This window comes from Vulpes lagopus, chromosome 10, assembly GCF_018345385.1.
Source record: "Vulpes lagopus strain Blue_001 chromosome 10, ASM1834538v1, whole genome shotgun sequence".
Classification (NCBI taxonomy): domain Eukaryota; kingdom Metazoa; phylum Chordata; class Mammalia; order Carnivora; family Canidae; genus Vulpes; species Vulpes lagopus.
In genome coordinates this window covers 98,324,805-98,340,986 of record NC_054833.1, presented here as the reverse complement: position 1 = coordinate 98,340,986, position 16,182 = coordinate 98,324,805, and the positions used below count along the sequence as shown (strand labels likewise).

Below are 16,182 nucleotides of genomic sequence, written 5' to 3'. Positions count from 1 at the left end.
TCGGTCTTCTGTGCGAGGTGTAACAGGCCCCAAAGAACTGTGGTGTATGGCTTTTATCTTCCACAAAGTCTCAGAGCATGGGTGTCAAAGGCACGCGGACCTGTGCTCAAGAGCTGACTGCCACTAATTAGATGTGTGAGCCCGGGGAAGTCCCACAGCATGGCCGAGCCCTCATTCCCTCTCCCCCACAGAGCAGGTGTAGCAGTGGCACTCACCCAACGTGATTATCATGAGCATCCAGTGAGAGGACACATGGACACTGTGAGCATAAAGTACTCCACTTACTAATTCAATAGTCCTTTTCCTACTGAGTGACCAGTCCTCCCTTGGCCCGTTACCACACCCCTCATTACTTCTGCCTCATGCTCCTAAGTGGGAGTGTGCTGAATATGGATTCCCCGCCCCCCAAATTCATGTCCACTTGGAACCCCAGACTATGGCCTTATTTGAAAACGGGGTCTTTGCAGATGTAACTCATTTAGGGTCTTGAGATGAAATCCTACTCTCTACGAATGGGCAGTATATCCAACGGAAGTGTCCTTAGAAGAGAGGACACAGAGGACACACACGGGGAGGAGGTCATGTAACGATGGGGGTGGAGATTGAAGTTATATGAGGCCACAAGCCAAAAGATGCCAGCAGCACCAGAAGCTGGAAGGAGCAAGGAAGGACCCTCCCCTAGAGCCTTCCAAGGCAGCACTGCCAGCTGACACTTTAATTCCAGCTCTTGTAGGAAGGCCCCCTCTTGGTGGTAATTTGTCATGGCAGCCATGGGAAGCTAATGTATGAGTCCAGCCCTGACTTTGTCACCCACTGCCCCATAGACACTCTTGCAGGCTCCTGATAGGTGGCGAGTACCCATTTTTTTCAGACCTGTATGCCATGCCTTGTGTAACATTAAGTAATGTAGAGAGGCCTGCCTATCCTTGAAAAACTTGAAGGCCCAGATAATAGCAAAGTTCTGTTAAAAGAAAAAAAAAAACTCACACAACTAAACTAGACATGCAAGAGAAAAATGAAGCAACCAAATTGCATAGCTGTTTCTACTTTTCCCTGAAGGTATGGCCAGCATTTTGTAGGTAGCTCAGTGGCATTTTGCCGCAATGTTTTACAAGTTTGTTTTGGCGGCCATCAGGTCCCTTCCTTTTGTATGTGACTGTTAGGCCTCAGGGCTGCTTCTATGCTCTTCTTTCTCTGTCTGGCACAAGTCCCAGCCCCTTGGCCTACTTTCTCTCCTCTCCAGGGCAGCCACCACAGACTCCACATCTCAGGGTCCCTATTCCCCTCAGTCAGGAGGCCTCTATATTCATTGCCTTGGAATAAAATAATTTCACTGTCTAAGGGCTTCGGTGTTCATTGCCATGAGAAAGCAAGAGAATCAGAAAAATAGCAAATAGTTCTAATGGCCAACATTTATCGAAGGCTTCTAACAGGTCCAGGTTTACACTTCTAACAGGTTTACACTTCTAGTCTCATTTATCCTCATGATAAATTTATCCTTTATCTCATTTATCACACAGGCTGATACTATTGTTATTATTATGTTGTCCTCACTTTAAAGAAGATCAAGATTGTGAGGCTGTAGGAAGCAAAGAGAGTTGCCTAGCATCACACCATTGCTAATAAGAAAGAGGGATTTAGACTTTATTCTAATGACTCAGGTCAGGGACCAAGGTCCTGCCTACAACTGTATCAAGGTCATGATTGGTCTTCCTCCTGGACTTTTGACTTAGTTTCTGAGATATTAACTTAGATAGTGTTATGGACTGAATGTGTGTGTTCCCCTAAAATTCATATGTGAAACCTAATCCCCCAGGAGATGGTATTCGGTGGTGGGGCCTCTGGGAGGCAATCAGGCATGAGGGAGCAGACCTCAGGAATAGGATCAGTGCCCTGGAAGACGACACCTCGGAGAGCTCCCGCAGCCCATTTGCCATGTGACGACACAGCAAGCAGATGGCCATATGAACCAACAAGTGGGCACCCCTCACACCAGACACCAAATCTGCTGGGACTTTGATCTTGGACTTCCCAGACTCCAGAACTGTAGAAATAAATGTTTGTTGGTTAAGCCACCTGGTCCATGGTATTCTGTTTTAGCAGCTCAAATAGACCAAGACAGAGAACCATGACAAAAACGTCCAAAACTTCTTTTGTATTTTTGAGGGTGATTTTACTCCAGCCTCTCAGCTCCTTCTCTGAAAATCTGAGTAGCGTGAAATAATTATGGCCAGCTAAATCGACTTAGCAGGACTTCTGTTTGGGAGACATCTCTGAGGACTTGCAGATCAAGAGGAAAAGTGCTCCCGGGCCTCTGCAACAGTGGATGCTGTTTTGTTGGCTGGTTATTTCCTAGAAGGCATTCTAGGTAATAGGTGCCCCTTGTGGGAAAAAAAAAAAAAAGTTTCCATGAGCAAAGACTTCCAGAAAACCCTGAGATGAAGGCTTTGCAACTTTAGAAGCTTTTGTTTGCTGATGTACTTTAGGAGCCTCTAAGATGGGGCAATAATATGCATCCACTATTTGGTAACAGATAATATTCATGGAAGGTTTCACAGCACAGTTTGGGAAAGACTACCTTAGCCTCATCCCTTATATCAAGCATTTCCTTCTTTGTGACTTAGTGAAGTGTGTCCACTATATATTTCCTGGGAGTTCATTATTTTCAAAGCCTGATCTGTGTAAATATCAAGTCACTTACAAGACATGGCAGGCCTTGCCGGTGATGAAATCTACAACGACTTCATCTTTTCCATAATCACTCAAATGAGTCCTGAAGTGTGGGCCTTTGGCTGCTGGAAAATAGGAAACAGAGTCAGGCCTGGCTCTATCTGGAATTGTAAGTGACAGCTCCGGCTCAGTTTCAGTAACGAGAAATGTGTTGAGTTAAAAATATTCTAAGCAGATGTAAATCGGGGAGATGTGACTGCAACACACCCATGCTTGCCATTCGTTCTGCCTCAAGTGTCTCCCAATGCACGGTTGCCACAACTCCAGGCAACCACAGCACCCCATACAAACAATCTATTGTGTAAGTGCACTTCTGATTCACCTGGAGATGGTTTGGCGGAGAACACCCTGGCATCAGGCAGGCACAATGGCTCCTGGCAGCCTCAGAGCGGGCAGGCAAAAATCAATTCCACTGCAGGAGAGGTGTTAGCTTCTCATAAGAAAAAGCATATGCCCTGATCTCTTTTTTTTTTTTTTTCCAGTTTTCTATTCTATTATTAAGAGCTTCATTCCATCCTCTGGGCAGAAGACACATTGCCCCCCACCCCCACCCCGCCAAGACTCCATGGGAAAATTGGGCTTCTACTTGGTCTAAGACAACATTGAAGAGGCAATGGTACTAATTGCCTCTTCGTGCAAAGCAACGGCATGTGAGACTCCTTTGGGGGTTATAGTATTGTTTGGAAGCTGAATCCTTATAAGAAGTCTCTCAGTTCATCTATCAGACATGAACACTAATGCTCATCTTTTACAGAATGAGAATAAAAACAACTACTGTAGTTCATTGAATATGCCCTGTATGTTAAGCATGAGAGCCAATAGTAGCTACTCTCATTTATTGGCCTTTGTCATCAAGCTACAACCAATATGGCACCCCAGTGAACTGGAATGTGTATCCACATTTTGGTGGAGACAACATGAGATTTCACATCTTTTCTTTTCATCGTAGGGTCTTCCAGGAATCTGAAAGTATATGTGAGACTCAACTTGAGAAAATGGAATTATTCTGACTCCAAGTTTTCCTGCAGATTACTCCTCATGCAGTCAGCTTCCTTGGACAAAGAAGGGCCACTATGGACTTAAAACCCTTCTCAAATGGATATAATATTTGGGCTGGGGATTGGGAACTGGCAAGGAGAATCCCTGGTTTGATCCAGACACAGCCCTCTGAGGAGAGCAATCAGATCATTCTTGAGGAGAGCCTGAGTGTAGAGCCCAGTCCTAGCCAACCAAAAGTCAGACTCTAAAATACTCTACCAGGTTCCACTGGGGAAGCCCTGACTTGGGAGTCAGGCATGAAAGAATGGGATTTGGGGCTCTGTCACTTAGAAGGTTGACTTCAATCCTATAAGCCTTCTTTTCTTCCTCTCTAAAATGGGGATGATCATGTCTAGACAGTCAGACTAGGTGTGAGGTCATAAAGTGCTTAGCTCATAGTGGAGGCTAAACATTTGACAGCTTCCATTACTGTTGACAATGGCAAGACTTGCTGTGAGAATTATCAACCTATCTTTTATGTTCTGATTGAATTCACGGCCCTTCTCGTCTCTGAATGTTAAAGGCTTTGCCAGGAAGAGTGGTAACATCTCAGACTAAATCAGTCCAAGCAGGGGCTCAGCCACACTGGTTCCCGGAGCCGGGCCTGGACCTCTGAGTCACACGGCCTTCTCCATGTGCACACCACAGCAAATCACTTTTCCCATTATGAACAACCAGACACACTCCACTGTGGTGACGGAAAGCAATTATGAATGTAAATGATCTAACCAGACACGGATTCCACCAAGGTTTAACCCCTGGTTTCCTTTTTTACACAGTAATCACGCACTGTCCTGTGGCAGCCCGCTGAGGGAGAATCATTACAGAGAATTATGTGATCCATCTGCCCACTGAACCACAGACTGGGGTTCAGACTGGGGCATGGCACATCTGGCTTTACTTTGGGCTCTGGTGACACCAGGAACATGGATAAATGTCCTGCCTTAAGTATGGGGTATTCCAGATCCAGGAACAAATGTCTTGCAGGCTGTGTTCTCCATTTTCCAAGCCAAGCTCAGAGGTTTCCATTCTGATGTGGATATGGCCACAGTATCATTACTACTCACAGCACTCAGATTTCCCCCCTCCCTCCCCCTCCTTGATGCCTTCCCCTCAAAACCCAGCAATCTAAGCTCTGGTTTGGAAAGGCCAATGTGACTCTAGTTATACTATTACTACCTTTGTGATTGCTCTTCATACTGTTACAACCACTATTTCTAATACTACTAATGTGATGACTAGTCACCCTTTATGCTGTGCCAAGCACTGAGCTACCCACGTATATTTTCTCATTCGATCCCTATGAGGTCACCCCAATATTATTCCTGCTTCCTGGGTAAATAGATTAAAACTCAAAGAGGTTAAGATATGTGTCCAACAATGTCACACAGCTAGTACACAGCAAAGCCAGTTCTCACGGCTCCTGAGTTCAAGCTCATACTGCTCTGTAGCAACTGTTCTAATAGCTGAGAGGTCCACGTGACAAACATCAGAGTAGTTGACTTTACTAATATAATACCTTGAAAACCCACCCAAAGATATTTATGATATTTTAAAGAAATAAGAAGATGGTGCCAATGAATAAAGAGGGATAAATTTTTTTAAAAAAGAGTAAATAAGTATATAGTTAGAGAATCCTGACATTTGTTGCCACTTAAATTTTTTAAATGAAGAATAATATACATACAGCAAAGTATGTAAAGGGCACTAATCTTATGTCCACAGCTTGAAGACATGTACTCCTCATGCAATCACCACTGGGAACCAGGCAGGAAGCATCTCCACATCTCCAGAAGGCTCCCCCATGTCTCTCCTCAGTATAGTCTTCCTCCATCCATTCTTCACACTTGTACCATCATTGATTAGTTTTGCCTATTTTTCATCTTTCTGTAACTGGAATTATACAGTATGTACTCTTGTGTGTCTGCTTCGTCTCATGCACAAAATTATCGATGAGAATCTTTCAGACTAATTTGAAATGGATGGTACTGTTGTACAACAATATGTTCTTTTTAACTGCTATATAGTATTCCGTCAAATGGAGAAAACACATCTATTTATCTTCTCACTAAGGGAAGTACAACTAGAAACATCCTGTGTATGTCTGTTTTGGACATATGCTTCCATTTTTAGTGGGTAATAGTCCTAGGAATATAGTTCCTGGATTACAGGGTAGGTATATGCTTTTAGTTTTAGTAGAAACTGCAAACAGATTTCCAAAGTAGCTTTGCTATCACATATCCTCACCATCAGTGTGTGAGAGCTCCTTTCACATCCTTGCCAGTACTTAGTAGTGTTCAGACATTTATTTCTGATGTGTCTCTTATGCTTTTTTCCACGCTATAAAAGAAAGCCTGAATTGTCTATGAAATAAATCACATGCATTTAATACCTTTTTTTTTTTTTAAACCCCAGAACACATCGACAACAAAGTCTGCTGGTATTTACAGGCCTGTTCCTGAAGAGGGGTGAGATGAGAAGATAGGAAAGACAACAGACTTTAAAGAAAAAGATCTTCAAATCAGGATGGAACATAGATGAACAGATTCGTTATGGAAAGCCTACAACCAAAGTTTTATTTCATGCATGCATAATTCTGGGTTTATTACAGCCCCCAAATCATATTTTACAAAGAGACAAGTTCAATGACTGATTCTTTGCCATATACTTAATGAGCTGATAAATATATCCCAACTTACCCAAGTCATCAGATGGCAAATGTTTTATTTAGCCTAAATATTAAATATTCATTGAGCCACTCCATGGTTTACTCATTTATTCATTCCTTCATTCATTCACAAAACAAACATTTCTTAAGCACCCGGGGAGTGCCAGACCCTGTGGTTAGCCTGGGGATATGACACCAAGTAAAATCAGCATATAGGTGCTGCCTGGAAAGACATGACATTAAATCAGTAAGTATAATATAGCTTGCTATGTTCAACAACAGGGGAAGGCAGTGTTCTATTATTCACTCCTCCAATAAGCACCTAATGAAAGTTTCCCGTGCATGTGTACACATTGCTTGGTTTTGTATGATGGGGGTGAGAGAAAGGCGTAAGCCCTTTAGCTGCTCCTAAAAGCCTTTACTCCAAAAGATGAAGGGAAAGAGGCCTCAGTGCTGTGTTCAGAGGCAGCCGCAGCATGGTGTGAAGCTTTTGAGAGTAGAGATATCAGCGTTAGGCCCCGACTCCAGGGGCGCCCTTCTCAGGAACAGCTGGGTAGGGTGTGTTGCTCCTGGACCCCCTCCCCACACTATCAAATGCTGTCAAGTGACAGATCCTGAATATGAGTTCATGAAAAGACTGGGCAGGGAAGCAGGACCATGCTGGCCATGCTGTGTGCCAGCGATTGGATTGGCCGTTTACATATATGGCCCCGCTTATTTTACAGCTTACCTGATACCAGGCATTCTAATTATTTATTAATGTAGAAACCGAGATTCAGTTCAGTTTTAGCACATGCACTGATGCATTTGAATGTAAAGAACTTAGACTTTCAACACCCTGGCATTTTTTATCACAATGTCTAGGATCTTTGTATTTTTAAATGCGTATGGATTTTCATATCAGGATCAGTATAGCAGCAACAGGGTAGCCAGTCAAGATATTTAGGAAATCTTTCCTCATAATGATGACGGTGGTGTGATCATAATGATTATAACATCGCTTAGTCTATGCCAGGAATTGCACAAACCCTGACAATAATTCATTTGCATCCCATTTTGCAGATGAGTGAAGGGCGTTCAGAAAAGTTCTTGTGCAAAGCCATCTCTGGGTGACTAGTAGTAATATCTGAACAGGCAGTCTGACACCAGGGGCCTGTTCCGAAGCCACTAGGCTGTATTGTGGCCTTAAGAGACAGAAGGCTAATTTGAGCCGGACAAATCCACAATCCGCATCAAATGTTTCGTGCGCTGTAGGTGATGAAATTATTTACCGTATCCTCAATGATACTTGAAAACTCATGGGCTTCGTTCAGATTTAGGTAAGGTACAAAGGCACTTTTCAACTCTGCTCTCCCTTAAACCCCTCACATTCCAGAATAATGAGGTTGTCTCTATTTTGTGTGATGTCAGGATTTCCCTGCTGGGCCGTGTCCACTCTGATGAGGCCCCTTTGTCCTGGGAATCAAATGACTTGGTCTCTTTAGACAAGCTGGGCAGGGAGCCCTGGTTCTCACGTGGCCTCTGGACATGTTAAATCAGAGATCCAGGAGACCCCAACACCATCCCCACTTCTACGGCAGCTGGCATCCTGTCCTAGGGGCGTTCTCTGTGAAATGAGGGGTAACTCTTTTCAGGGTATCTCAAAACTGAGCACTCACAATCCTGGTATTAAATGTGCCCTTTCTCTCAAAGTGATCACTGTCGTCTTTTTTTTTTTTTTTTTCAGCTGACTGTGTACCTAACATGTGTCACCCTGTAAAGAATGCTGTGGACTTCTACAGTTTGGTACCTTTAGCAGGGAATGATAACTTCTCTCAAATACTGAACTTTCTTTTTCAGAAGTGACATGGGGTTACTAAAAATAAACATCTGCTTGGAAAGACTACAAACTTTCAGATGTTAAAATACATCTTTTTTTTTTTTTTTACCGTTCTTTTTTTTTTTCTCCCCCTCACTGATAATTTGAGAACCACCCCCTCTGAGATTAGAAATGGACTCTTTTTAAGGCTTTCTGAGTATCTCATGATCTGGGTTCTAACAGGCAATGTGCCGCTTGGAGTGAGCAAGCCCCAGTGCATAGGACAGTCTCCATGATGACTCTCAGCCCTCTCAATCCCTCCTCTTTGTGGTGAGCCTATGAGAACTGGCTTCTCGTAGCTGCAACCCCGAAAGGCAAAATGCAAACCAAACAAATAATCCATTTCCAAGGTTTGCTTACAGAGAGAGGGATCTATTTATGAAACATATATTGTTCAGTTTCAGGGGAAAATCATGTAATCATTGCAAGGGAAAAAGCATGGAAAGTGCTTTATTTTGCATAAAAATCTCCTTGCTCTATGATTTATGTGGCTTCGAGTTTCAGGCTCGGGGAGCGCGGGTCTCAGTATCCCACCAAAGGAAAATGGAATTGAAAATGCAGAAAGAATTGCTGGTCACAACAAAACACTGGTGTTTATTAACCTGGGCTGGGGTGGAGATGGTGGATGGGGGTGGGGGAGTCATGGATGAAATAGAAATATAAAAGTGTATTTTGCTTTCGGGAGATCTTAGAGAATAAAGATTGACCTGCAGCTGTAGGCAGTATTACTACCTGGAGCAGACAAATCATTTTCTGCAATTAATATGTGAGGACTCGAAGAGGCTCTGCCAAACTTAGGTGGGGTTGATTGATTTAATTTACCAGTTACCTAGCTGCTGAGAAGGAGCTGTGTCTGTCCCCTCCCTGGTGGAGAATGCTTTATGCAGTCAGCTAGTGTTTATGAAGCACCCTCCAGGCATATCTACTGCTTAAAAGGTGCAGACTCCTAGGACACCTGGACTAGAAGGAAACTAACAAGTCTTCCAGCCCAAACATCTTTCCAGGGCTCCTGCCACATCCTAGAAAAGCAGTTGATAAGCTTCTGCCTCCACACTTTTGGAGATGGGGAGCAGAAACCTCCCTGCAGTCTCTTCTATTGTCAACTGACTGGGGCTGTGATGTCTTTATGTTGAGCTAAAATTTTACCTCCTAGTTTTGTTCCTTCTTCTGCCCAAAGGTTGCACTTTAGATTTAACCCCTCTGTGTGCCATGAAGTGCGTGTGAATTGGAGCCAGCCTTATTAGAATTCTCATCACAGATCCACCACTGACTGAAGATAGGATTATTCCTCATTGGAAATACCAAGATACAAATTACTATCTGTAATTAGTCAGGGTGAGCTTTGTCTTGCTACAGTAACAAACAGCTCCCAAATCTCAGTAACTTTAGATAACTAAGGTTTCATTTTTCCTGTGGCTGTGTGGGCATGTGTGAAATATGGCCTGCTGTCTAGCTAGGGATAGGGTTTGACCTATCCTGTCTTCATTCAGCAACCCAGCTCATGGATCTGATGGGTCTGACCCAGCTGGTATATGCTTCCACCCAGAAATCATATGCATTCACACATCAGTGGCCAGAGAAAGTTACATGGCTATGCCTGATTTTGAAGTGCAATCCTTCCATGTCTCTCCAAGGTGGAGAGCCAGAAAAAAATTGGTGAATGTAGTGAGCCCATGTCTCCTCACCGGCTTGCTCTGCAGACTCACAGATTCAAGGCTTTTGCTCCATGTTTGGATAATGCCCAGCAACTACCAAATTTCATTCCCCCAGTAGTTGGCAAATAACTGAAGGTGCTCTCTAGGCTAGACATTTTAGCTCCTTCTACTCTTCATTGTGCTATACTACCTTTACTCTTTTCATCATCCTGACTTGTGTCCTCTAAAAATCCCACCCAAATATCCCTATCAATATGTGGTCCACCAAAAACAAAAATATTCCAGCAGTGTAGAGAACACAGAAGGAGAACAAAACTATCTCCTTCCTACTTCTAGATAACACACCCTAAAATCATACTTTTTGATCGTTCCTTTTTGACAATCACAGTGCACTGTTGAATTTACTGTCAGTGAAATGTCCTCCTTCTTGGCTATGTACTGTCCTGTGAAGTCATTTGTCTATAATCGCATACATGTGCCATGAGCTTTCCAGTCACAAAGAAGAAGTTTCACATTAAATAGCATGTGTTTAATTTGGCCTGTCCTTATGACTCAGTTATAATTACTTCAGATCAGTATCTTTTTCATCTAACTTTCAGACAAACACTGTGGATTGGGAGGTTGTAAGAATATCCCCACCACCACCAGGGATTCTGCGGAATGGCCACACCTTAGAAACAATTGTCTCACCATTCTGGAGGATTTTACTTCATTTTTAACAGCTTTATTGAGATATAATTGATATGCAATAAACTGTATACATTTAAATAATATAGTTTAATGCCTTGACATTTGTATACACCTATCAAGTCATGACCACAATCAAGATAATGAGCATACCCATCACTCCTAGAGGTTTCCATGGGCCCCACTCTAATCCTTCCTTCTTGCCTAGGAGACATCTTTAACCATTCATTCTATTCTGTTGATGTCTATAGAAACTAGCACAAAGTTGAGCACAAAACAGATGATTATACATATTTTTTGATGTACCAAAGAGGTGTCCAGAACGCCTGAATGTTTGCTATGCCTATAAAGAACCACACAAGGGGATCCCTGGGTGGCTCAGCGGTTTAGCACCTGCCTTCGGCCCAGGGTGTGATCCTGGAGACCCAAGATCGAGTCCCACGTCAGGCTCCCTGCATGGAGCCTGCTTCTCCCTCTGCCTATGTTTCTGCCTCTCTCTCTCTCTCTCTCTCTCTCTCAATTTCTCTGTGTGTCTCTAATGAATAAATTAAAAAAAAAATAACCACACAAGACACAAGATTGGTCCTAAGGCAGAGGCTGTCATTTGATGCCTTGTGCCTCACTCATCAAGCCATAGATGATTAGACAAGAGTCTCACATCCAAAGATGGACAAGCGATGGATGACACTAGGGGATCTGTGGAGTAGCCTGATGTGAGAGATCTGTGCAGATAAGGCAGCAGTGCCTAACTGAACCAGCCCAACCCTCTTTGGGAAAATGCATGTCATCAGAATCAACACATGCAGAAGGGAGATACATATTATCATTCTGTAGGGCCTTTTATCCAATCCTAAGTATACATTCAGGTCATTCAACAATTACTGAATATCTAATATGTATCAGGCAATATTGTAGGCACTGGGCATTTAGCAATGGAAAAATCTGATGAGAACCTGGGAGAACAGTTTTTGAATGTAGATCAAGAGAAAGATGATGCAGAGATGAATCAGGAAGTGGACACAGAAGAGGTGGAAAGTAAGGGGCAGAAAAGACCTGACCATCTGGGGGAACTACAGATGTGTTTTACAAGGGCAACCTTCTCAGCTTTACTATCCTGGTGCACTTTTGATTTGCTTTTGTTTGGTCAAAGAATATGCTGCTATCTTATGTCCTCTTTCCACTTGAACTTGCCCTGCTCATGCAGCAATTGGAGCACATGTTCTAGCAATGTGTCTTGAAAACAAATCCTCATCAATTAATTAATAACTGTTTTCTGGAGCACTGAGGTGGTATCTTGGACACAGAGTGCATAATCCTGAAATGAGGCATTGCTCTTCCTTTGACATCAAGCAAGGTAACTGAGCTTGCCTGCTATCACAGCAGGACTAACCTCACAGAAGGAGTGTCTTCCCTATGAGAGAGCAGAGGGAAATGATTTGGAGAAATCCAAATTCTATCGACCCATATTGCACAAGCCGTGCATTATTCAGATTCAAGAACTAATGTATGATGCATGCTATTACCATCAAACTTGTGCTGCAAATAATTCATGCTTGGAACTTTTAAAAAATATATTATTAACATTATCACTAGCAGAATTGGACTGGGTAAAATTCTTGGAATTTGATGGAAATGATCACTCCAGTATTCAAGATTCTAAGTGTTTAAGTGTTTGAATCTCTATAAGGAGAGACAATATGATAAGGTAAAATTTGGCTCTTTAACATCAAATAAGCCTTATTCCTTTCCAATTTTATTTTGAAAACCCTTTTGAATCACCGTTTGAAATAGGCAGCAATTCTCTTTACAAATAACACTTTGATGCAGCCAGATGGGATTTGAAATCAGAAACAAAACAACAACTTCTTAGCTGTCTTGTTGGGATCTTTGGGAAAACAGGTATCATGCATGGTCAATTATATAAATTATCAGATATTTTTGTTGAGTCACCACATGCTTCAAAAGATTCACTAACCCCAGAACATCCTGTTCATGGAAGCCTAGTATTAACTTGATGAATGGGCTGGTGTCTTCTGAGATGACACTGCTTAATTTCCTGTAGCTATTGTGAAGTTCAAGTTCATTAGAGCTCTAGGCTCAGCAGTAAAGCATTCTTCCACAGAAGGTACAAGTGGCAATGATAAATCGACCTTGTAAAGTGATCACAGTGATACTAAGGAGAGAGTACTATATATACTTTCATTTCTTGATGACCAATTAAGAAAATACCCCAATTAATTGGAGGGTTTGCAGGTGATCTTCACTCTTGGGCTGTGTCATACTCACCCAGCAAGCCTTGCTTATTTCCATTGACTCAGAGTCCTCTTCTCAAGGAGAAAATCTGATTTGTTCCTATTTCAGTTTTCCAGCAAATTATTGGAAAATAAAGCCTTTGGCAAGAGCCATCTATTTCAGATGCTTTTCTGGAAAAGAAGGCCTGTAAGATGCTCTTGAAATGTGTCCATTTGTCTTGGTGTTCCTCAGAGTTCCTTGGAAGATCTTCTCTAGGCAAGAGACCCTGGCACAGATATTGCTAAGATATTCACTTCATTTTGAAGTAAGTATGTACAGTATAAACTAAAGCCAAATGTAGTCATTCTGCTGCTGCTCATAATTTTTTTTTCAGTACTTAATAAACAACTATAAGATTTGCCTATAGCACTAGCTATCACTTTTAGAAAACAAAAGGCTATTAATTTGTGTCATCTAGTGAATATTCTAGAAGGCAGTGAAAATGCCCTTTCCTTTCAGAAACACTATAGGCTCCCTATTGCACTTGAGATAAAAATGCCAGGGAAAAAAAGGTTAATAAAAACATTCCCATCTTGAAGAAGGCTCCCACAGACTACTGGGGGATGCAAGGCTCATCAACAATCATGACACAATCATGACGAGAGCCTACCTATGACAGGGTGAAGTGGAGAAAACATAACCAACATAGCATTCCACATGTGGGCTCTGCAAGCAAGCTAGTGTGTTCACCACATGAGGGAAAACAGAAATGTCACTGGGGCAAAGAGAACAGCAGGTGCAAAGGTACAACAGAGAGAAAGAGTGTGACAAATTGAGGAATCTGCGTGAAGATCTATACTATGGAAACAGAGGCCTCAATGAGGCAGGATAGAGAATGTAGGGTCTACCCTGAGAGCCATGAGAGGATTTGTGCAAAAGAATGACATAATCCATTTTGTGATTTAAGGCTCTCATTGTGGCGGAGGCTGGAGGGAGGGTCCAGCAGCAGAGGTGACAGAGCCAGCTGGGAGGCTGCCGTAGAATAGAGAGGGATGGTGAGGACTTGTAGGCAACCAGTGAACCAATGGGGAGAGGTAGAGGAGCAGGAAGATACTTCAGTAGCAGACTTCTTCATTTATTCTGGTTCACACAAACTTTTGTGTGCCAGGCATACCAGGCCCTAGAGACACAAGACAGATGTCTTATTTTATTGTCCTTATTTTATTGCCCTCAGCTTACATAGCACTACTTGTGGGGCCCGCCCTGACTTGCTACATATGCCAGGGCCCTTGCTAGCGGTCCCCATGGCACATGATCATCCAAGCACCCTTCTCTGTTTCTCATGGCACTTTTTTACAATCAAGTATCTAATTGAATGTCTTCCCTTCCTGCATGTAATATTCATTAGGACAGAGACTACTGTGTCCGTTCCATTGACCATTGTGCTCATTGAGCACACAGTAGGTGTTCAATAAATATTAGTTCAATGACTGCAGGAATAATAGAGCTCATCAAATACCCGAATGCCATAGATTGGATAGGTTAAAAGTAAGTGTGATAGAGTAAACACTATTAGTAAGCACACTGATAGATATACAACGGACATGGTGGGTGCAATCAAATCTTCTTTAGGCCAAAAGGTCAACAAAGACTTTGTGACTGAGACCACTCTAGAACTGAGTCATGGGTCATTTGCTTGGTGAATCCGTTTCTGGCAATGGAGTCTTCCTCACACATGGCAAATGGAATAATCTGGAGAGAATTTTCACTCCCTCCTACATGGAAGCATCAGAAGCTGCTCCAACCAAAAATGTCATGAAAGTGTCCCCAAGAGGGGGCTCTGTATTGGAAGGCTGGGCTGTCAGCAAGGAAAAGGTTGCTGTTTCTTGGACAATCGGATGCCAGAATGTAGGGGCTGAGAAGGGTGAGGGGGCAAAGGGGGTGAACAAAGTGGAAACACATTTGCTGGCAGTCAGCAACCCCTCTGATCTACCTACAGAGACAGCCTATGCAAAAACTCAGAGGGAATCTGAGTGTCTAGCTTTTCCTTTCTCTTCTCCTCTGTCTCTGTCTTCAAGAAAGAAGGCTCTCTTGATGCTATTCCAGCCAGAAATATTGAACCGAAATCATAGACCCACAAATTGTTGGAACTTAGAGGACATTTTAAAGTCTTATATTGAGTTGTCTACCTCCCTAAATAAAATTATAGATACAATTTTATGATAAATATATATTAAATATAATATGCATAAGGGTAGAGGTGCTCTGGGTGAGTGGGTGAGAAGGGGGTACAACACAGATACACTCATCTTGACTCCTTTTCTTTCAGGTTTCACATTAGGTAGTCTTTCCTTCTGGAAATCTTCCCCGATTCCCTCAAAGCTGGATGGGGACCTGACGCTTCCGAGAAGTATCATGATACCTTCCATATTCACTGGCATCCCCAATTGGAACACAGTCCCCATGAAGCAAGACTGGATGCTTTCATGAGCCATTCAGTGAGCCAGGCTCCCTGGATATCCAGACGGTCAAGAATACGTGATCCCTTCCTTCAAGGAGTTTACACTCTGGAAATTTTACCATGTTCGTGATTTGATACTTAAGCCAAGCAGTCAGAATCGGAGCCCTCTATATATCTGTTGAATGAATGAATCAAACAGCAATAAAAGGAGTCTGGGATTAATATTGTTATTTATTGCACCACAAATACATTTTCTAAAATTGGACCACAACCGTGTTGAGAATAGCCCATACTGATTTTTAGAGTCTAGATAAATAATTCAATCTGTCTCTGCTGAGACAATTTATCAATGGGAAAAGAGGCTTTAAAAACACTTGCTTTTGGGAGATGGGGCTAGCCCTTTAAATAGAGATACTGGAAGACTAAAGAGGCCACTCAGTTTAACACCATTAAAAAGGGTGTGGTCACTATACTTTTTATGGCTTCTATAGGACTGATTGGAAAGAACTACTGCATTTGTGAGGAATATCAGTTCAATGCATCAGCCTGACACGGCACACGCTAGCTGTGACCCACCCCATCCTTTCCTTCCTTGCCAACCAACCCTGAGATTATTTGGGGCAGCAGTGAGCCCAGTCCCGTGCAAGAGGTTATCTATCCCAGATCCCTTATGGGGTCACAGTTCTGGCCAGTCATATGGAAGTGGCAGTCTTCTCAGGGTTCTGGGAAGGCATTTCTTTTCCCAACAAACAGAAAGGACACATCTACGGCAGCTACCTTTTCTCCCATGCCTCATCACCCTGGTTCAAACGAAGGTACGGCTCAGCAGCTAATTTGAGACCATGAAGTGAAG

The 16,182-nt window shown here is 42.7% G+C and overlaps 1 long non-coding RNA gene across 3 annotated transcripts in view; it reads left to right on the top strand.

Moving 5' to 3' along the window:
* LOC121499335 overlaps positions 1–15,539 on the top strand; it is a 46,153-nt gene extending 30,614 nt beyond the window's left edge. For 2 of the 3 annotated variants that reach the window (XR_005990096.1, XR_005990098.1), the window contains exons 4-5: positions 12,998–13,193; positions 15,198–15,539. This is a non-coding gene — a long non-coding RNA (uncharacterized LOC121499335). Of the gene's footprint in view, positions 1–6,183; positions 6,521–12,997; positions 13,194–15,197 lie in introns of those variants that run through there. The other variant, XR_005990097.1, reaches the window with a different exon arrangement.
* The last annotated feature ends 643 nt before the right edge of the window (positions 15,540–16,182 follow it).